We start from the raw sequence: 7,364 nt of genomic DNA, 5'->3' as shown, positions 1-7,364 counted from the left end.
TCCTAATGAAGATGCTGCATCCCATCTAAATACTTCGGTTGAATTGTGTGATATGCAAAAGAAAAAATATGTGGATAATCACATTGTTAAATTGAAGCTATTTTCGTTCTCACTACGAGATCGTGCTAAAACTTGATTTTCATCTTTGCCTAAAAATAGTATTGATTCATGGAACAAGTTTAAAGATGCTTTTATTTCCAAGTATCCCCCGCTAAGATCATCTCTCTTAGGAATGATATAATGAATTTTAAGCAACTTGATCATGAACATGTTGCACAATCTTGGGAGAGGATGAAATTAATGATAAGAAACCACTACTGCAGGATGCTGCTAACGCGACACGACAATTAGAGACCCTTCGACAAAACTGTGTGCGATGCATTAATCGCAAATGGTGATGTAAAAAACCATCAAAAAGATGCAAAATGTTTGCGATGGTGGATACATCAAACACGGTTCAGATTTTAGATGCGTGTGAGATGCGGGGCATACAGTTGATCGATACAAACTGTTTGCGATGACACAGAACAACATAAATGGGCAGCCATATCAAGGTGTGTGCAATATACGACATACAGTTCACCTTGATAAACTATTTGTGATGAGGTGGAACAACAGAAGCGGGCAGCCAGATGAAGGTGTGTGCGATATACGACATACAATTCACTCAGATGAACTGTTTGTGATTAGGCAACACAAAAGAAACGGTCAGCCCGATGAATGTGTGTGCGATATACGGCATACAGTTCACTCGGATGAACTATTTGTGTTAAGCCAAGAGGACAGAAATGGTTCAACTTAACAAGATGTGTGTCATACGTGACAAACATGTCTGCAATCGAAAATGTGTGGGAAGATGGATAACAACATAGACGATTCCCATTAACAAGTCGTGCGTGTTGTGGGCAAACGATTAGTGGTATACAATTGTGAGTGATTGATGAAAACATCACTGACGGGTTCCATTGTTTAGTCCTTGTGCAATGTGATTTGCTCTGTCCACACAACATCTACGCTCTGTCTACAGAGCATCAACATATGTACTTAAAAAGACAGCATTGCATAACCAAATCAATCATACAATTACACAAGTGACTACACACATAACATTTCCACATGCCAAAGTAAGCAATTACATGCATACTAAACTAGGAGAAACGAGGATCTAATCATCTATTTCTTTTTGCAATGACGCTTGCCATTGCTCTGCTTCCTCATGTCAAAGATCCGCCTATACATCTCATAGCTTGTGTACGCCTCCGTGGCCGCATACACGACGTGAGCTTTGTCGAGTTTCTCCTTCCAGGCCGAGTGCCAGCCACGCTTGTCCTTGCTGTAGGAATCCTTCATGTCTCTATAGTAGGGGTCGATGATGGCCTCGGCGAGGTGTACCAGTGAGTCCTTCTCATGCTCGTTGCTGCCCCAGATCTTGTATTGGCCTTGGATGTTGACAAGATTCTGGCAGGTGATGCTTGAATTCTTGAGCACCTTTACATCATTGGTGATGTCCACCATAGAGAGCATGTAGTGGGGGCTACTGACAAACCTGGCGAAACGCTCGCAAGGCCTTGTGGCCAGGCAGTAGTGGTAGACGAGGACGTGATTGCGCACGCACATCTGGGCAACGACGACCTTGGGACGAGACCCATCACGAGCGCGGGTGTACTTGAGGTCGAACCCGACCACCTTGTACTTCTCCTCAGCAAGCAACAACTCCATGATGTGGATGGAGTTCTCCACCCAGACCGGGTTGTTGGTGTACACCGTCGAGAGCTCCGTGAACCTTCTGTGGGTGTCCACCACGGCATGCCTGGTGAACTGCTGCTCGTCGTCGGCAGCCACTCGGAGCGCCATTGGAGCAGCACAGGATACCCTCTAAGACATTGTCGTAGTGGCTGTGCTTCTTGCAATAGTGGGGAGCGATCGAAAGGTTGAAGAGACACAAGGGTTAAATGGCCGCTGTAATAAATGGGGGCTGGCCAGCCTGTAATCATCACGTCTTGTCACCGCGTTCATAGCAGAGGATTCCAGAACATGCTTGAGAACCCCGCACGCAATTTGTTTGACCATGTGTGGGCTCGAAGAGGCGCCAAATGTATCATTGTTGAGCCTGTTCCCGCGCAACCACGCAGTTTACGGTGCAAGCTTCCCGCTCGGCTAGTTTGACCACGCGTCGACTAGAAGAGGGGTAAATCATGGGCGTTTATTAGCAAAATGCTTTGTAAAAACGAAGTGTGTGGAATGACTTCGATCATAAGTTTACCCGTGGGTGATGAGGTCAAAGTTACACAGAAGGGTGATGATGGACACTCGAGTGTGATAATTAATTCTGCGCTCTACAGGGTACATGATTGGAGAAACCAACTGTGTGCAATAATGTCGAAGATCGCAGTCGAGTTAGCTATACATATCGTTTGTGATGAGATTGAGAAGGGAAACACATTCGAGAATGGTTTATAAAATGTAAGTCCATTGCATATTAAGGTCAAAATAGTACTACCAATATACGAGTCTCATACGATGCCAATCCAATGATTGTACCACCAAAGCTGAAAATATTACAAGGTTCAAATTCCAGAGTTATATGGTTCAAATTTGAAGATTACAAGGTTCAAACTGATATTAGAAATGAAATTCAGCTCATCAGCTGCAAACGCCCACTCTGATCCACTGAACATGGACATAAGGGAGGTTTCTAATATTACCACTTATAAGGCTGGTTTCAAAACCTCATAATTTTTGCAAATGGATCAGCCACTGAGAAGTCATGTATGGGGTTGACATGATGAATTCTGATTACTCTATCATCTGAAGTTCCAAAATGAAATTCAGCTTTTTCGGAGCCTATTCCATTCTGCCGCAGCCGCCAGCGCTGATCAACAATCCATTCATTTTTGCGAAATAAATGTAGGGCAAACCTCATTACGTTCAGCACCCTTGCTTTGACAACAAAGAACCTGGCGAATATAATCTCAGGTAAGGTCCCTCAGTATGAGTTCAAATTAATTTCTGAGAGATGCAGATCTAGGAATTCGATGTGATTGTTATATTGTATCACATTATCCACCACCGGGCCTAATCTTATCTGGAAAAGAAGAAAACATGTTAGTGCCTACATGCAGTTGTGAACACTACTACAGGCCTATTTGGTTTGCAGGATTTGTAAAATGCACTAACGTACCATCTTCGGTCCGACATGATTAACATGGGCATTTGATTACAATCTAGAAAAATGTAGCCTTCTTCACAATAGGTTGGAGTGGATGAAAAATTCCCTAAGAAAACTAGTACAGATGAATCCAAAGGATAAATTCTTATGGATTGCAATCATATGGATCAAGCAACCAATAACGGGAGGATTGTAATCATATGGATCAAGCAACCAATATGGGGGAGGGGCATGTATGTACTGAAATCCTCCAAAAATGCTTCAGAAATCGTAGTACATTGTCATTGTAAACTTGGGAAAAGGTATCAAAATTGAACTCCCTTATGGTTAACATTTAACAGGAAAGGAACATCACCTCGATATATAGCTTCTCCAGGCAAGGAAAGCATCTCAGGAAACTGACAGCTTGGTCTAGGTTGGGGCCAATAGATTTTAGTGCCAAGACCTTCACTGTGTGCAGTTTCGGGGTCAAGCTTGTCGGAATCATTTTCTAGATGACAGACGAACATACATCTTCAAAATTAGAAATAATGTTAATTTCTAGAAGGAGAGGTAGAAGGCGGCTGTTGTACCTGAATGAGTGTGGATCCAATAACAAGTTCAGAGTATTTGTCAGACAAGTATCCCACCACTGTCAATTTCGGCGCAGAAATGGCATTGATTCTTGTTGGACCTTCTTGATCAACTACAAGTAATCTCTCAAGTGAAGGTGTGTCCTCAATGACCATACCGTGGTACACATTTTTTATGTATTCTTGCAGCACGAACAATACAAATAAATAGTCCGGAGAGTCATGGAGGTGATGTGGAAGCTACTCAACCCATTGATCGCCTGGAGACGAAGGTACTCGAGTGTAGTACAACCACGGAGCAGGCGCTTCATGTCATCGTTTGGGAGGCAGACAACGACGAGCTCAAGGTGCTTTAGTCGTGGTAGAATAAGAGCGGGCACGTCACTAAGGGGGGATGTCAGTTCATGAACTTGGCGACACACAGCGTGGGCGCAAGGCGGAGCGCGAACATTGGCAGCAAGGCATATGCCCATCATCAAAAGTGAGCTCCTTGAGCTGATCTAGGGAGGGGGATCGGAACCATTCATCAAGCTTGGCTCGGTCCTTGCCGTTGGAACATAACTTGTCCATTCTAAGGCCTCTGGTTGGGCCATGGTGACTGGCGAGGATCTGGGAGAACACATCCAAGCTTTTGCGATAGCTATGGCAGAGTTCGTGGGTGTCAATGAGGTCGAGAGGGGTGGAGTGCCATAGGGGGCGCCACCTCCGGGAAAGGATGGTTTTCTGTGCCCCATATTTGATTGGGAGAAGGGAGATGATGACTATCAACATATCATCGGGGAGGCTGCTGATGAAGTCTAGGCCTGCTGGAGTCGCTTGCGGTTCTTGCTTGACCCACCTCCACTTGTTGGTAGCCCCGTTCTCCACCACCGGAGTGTCCACGTCAGTGGCGCTTTCTGATAGAAGTGGGAGTACAGGGAATATTTAGTTAAAACAAGGTAAAAGAAAAGTGTATTGGTAACTATAAGTTAGTAGGTAGGAATAGAGTAAGAAAATGGAATAACAACTGGTTGCTTAAATACTACACAATTCCTTTGATATTGCTGGGTAAGTCAACATGCACATACTTGAAAAGAACACTTACTTCGAAAAAAGTCTGGATGGATGATATCATCGGGGAAGTTAGCATATATCTCATGACCAGGCTCTTTTATGTGCAGTGCAATTTTAGTGCCAGCTTTCAGTACATAAAACTTAGAAATTTCTTTCCAAAGGCCCCTACCAAAATAGGAGTCACCACGTTCATCAAGTCTTATAGTAGCAACGATTGTAAATCCATGGTTTGTGTACAGTATGACGTCCCTGCAGTCTTGATTTATGTAAAGGGAAATACTGTGTACTACAGAAGTTGTTGCATAGCAAGGGATGTGTTGCAGAAAATGTTAGGATTTTAAAGAATATCATAAAATGCAAATATGGGCGAAACTCAAAGAAGAGTACAACAACAGTTGAAATCGAATGATAAAAAACTATAATTAAACAGATAGGGTAACCATGATGTCATGGAAATATGAGAGTAATCGAAAGAACAATACATCATGAATTTGCCTAATATAGAAAGAAGAGGAAAAAAAATCCCCTTTGACGTATATGCTGCATGTGGCACCTTTTATCCAGATGCATAGTATATGTTCAGAAAAGTAGGCCATGCCAACTGATTTAGGGTGAGACTAAACATACCGTGCGCATCCTAAGGTCATCTGGTACGGTGAGATGGAAATCCGTGGATGTCTGGCCAAGGACACAAAGTCCTGATGTGTCAGCGCACTGTAGACTCTATGAATGAAAGAAAACCCTCGAATCAGCTCGAATAAAAATGGATTCACGATGATTTCGGCCGGGTGAGTAAAGGAGGCAGATGATCTGGGATTTGAGCTGAGATAATATCTCAGTAAATTAGTTACCTTGTTGTCTATGGGAAAAACCCTCAATACCACGGATTCCCCAATCGGGCGGAGCTGGGTGGACCGCAAGCAGAGTCGAGAAAGTCGATGGCGATAGGCGGCGGCAAGCGGAAGTGGTGAAAGGCGATGGGGTTTGCCAGCAGCCTGCTGATACATCCATTTTGCATGATGCTTTTATATTGATATTTATTGCATTATGGGTTGTTATTACACGTTATATCACAATACTTATGCCTTTTCTCTCTTATTTTATAAGGTTTACATGAAGAGGGAAAATGCCGGCAGCTGGAATTCTGGACTGGAAAAGGAGAAAATAATAGAGACCTATTCTGCACAACTCCAAAAGTACTGAAACTTCATGGAGCTTATTTTTGGAATATATAAAAATTTTGGGCGAAGAAAGCTTTGACCTAGAAAAAAAATAAGAAGGAAGCTTTCGGGACGAAGCGTCTCCGTCTCGAGGCGGAACCTGGGCAGAACCAATCTAGGGCTCCGGCGGAGCTGTTCTGCCGAGGAAACTTCCCTCCGGGAGGGGGAAATCATCGCCATCGTCATCACCATCGATCCTCTCATCGAGAGGGGGTCAATCTCCATCAACATCTTGACCAGAACCATCTCCTCTCAAACCCTAGTTCATCTCTTGTATTCGGTCTTGGTCCCAAAACCTCAGATTGGTACCCGTGGGTTGCTAGTAGTATTGATTACTCCTTGTAGTTGATGCTATTTGGTTTATTCAGTGGAAGATTATATTTTCAGATCCTTAATGATAGTTAATACTCCTCTGATCTTGATCATAAATATGTTTTGTGAGTAGTTACATTTGTTCCTGAGGACATGGGAGAAGTCTTGTTATAAGTAATCATGTGAATTTGGTATTCGTTCGATATTTTGATGAGATGTATGTTGTCTCTCCTCTAGTGGTGTTATGTGAACGTCGACTACATGACACTTCACCATTATTTGGGCCTAGGCGAAGGCATTGGGAAGTAATAAGTAGATGATGGGTTGCTAGAGTGACAAAAGCTTAAACCCTAGTTTATGCGTTGCTTCGTAAGGGGCTGATTTGGATCCATATGTTTCATGTTATGGTTAGGTTTACCTTAATACTTCTTTCGTAGTTGCGGATGCTTGCGAGAGGGGTTAATCATAAGTGGGAGGCTTGTCCAAGGAAGGGCAGCACCCAAGCACCGGTCCACCCACATATCAAATTATCAAAGTAACGAACGCGGATCATATGAGCATGATGAAAACTAGCTTGACAGTAATTCCCATGTGTCCTCGGGAGCGCTTTTCTTTATATACGAGTTCTTCCAGGCTTGTCCTTTGCTACAAAAAGGATTGAGCCACCTTGCTGCACCTTAGTTACTTTATTTACTTGTTACCTATTACGATTTATCTTATCACAAAACTACTTGTTACCGATAATTTCAGTGCTTGCAGAGAATACCTTGTTGAAAACCACTTCTCATTTCCTTCTGCTCCTCGTTGGGTTCGACACTCTTACTTATCGAAAGGATTACGATAGATCCCCTATACTTGTGGGTCATCAAGACTCTATTCTGGCGCCGTTGCCGGGGAGTGAAGCGTCTTTGGTGAGTGGAATTTGGTAAGGAAACATTTATGTAGTATGCTAAAATTTACGGTCACTTGTTACCATGGAAAATAATCCTTTTAGGGGTTAGTTCGGGCTATCTTCACCTCGACCGGAACCACAATTAG

This window comes from Triticum urartu, chromosome 7A, assembly GCF_056163025.1.
Source record: "Triticum urartu cultivar PI428250 chromosome 7A, HENAU_Tu73, whole genome shotgun sequence".
NCBI lineage: Eukaryota > Viridiplantae > Streptophyta > Magnoliopsida > Poales > Poaceae > Triticum > Triticum urartu.
This window is presented reverse-complemented; position numbering follows the sequence as displayed.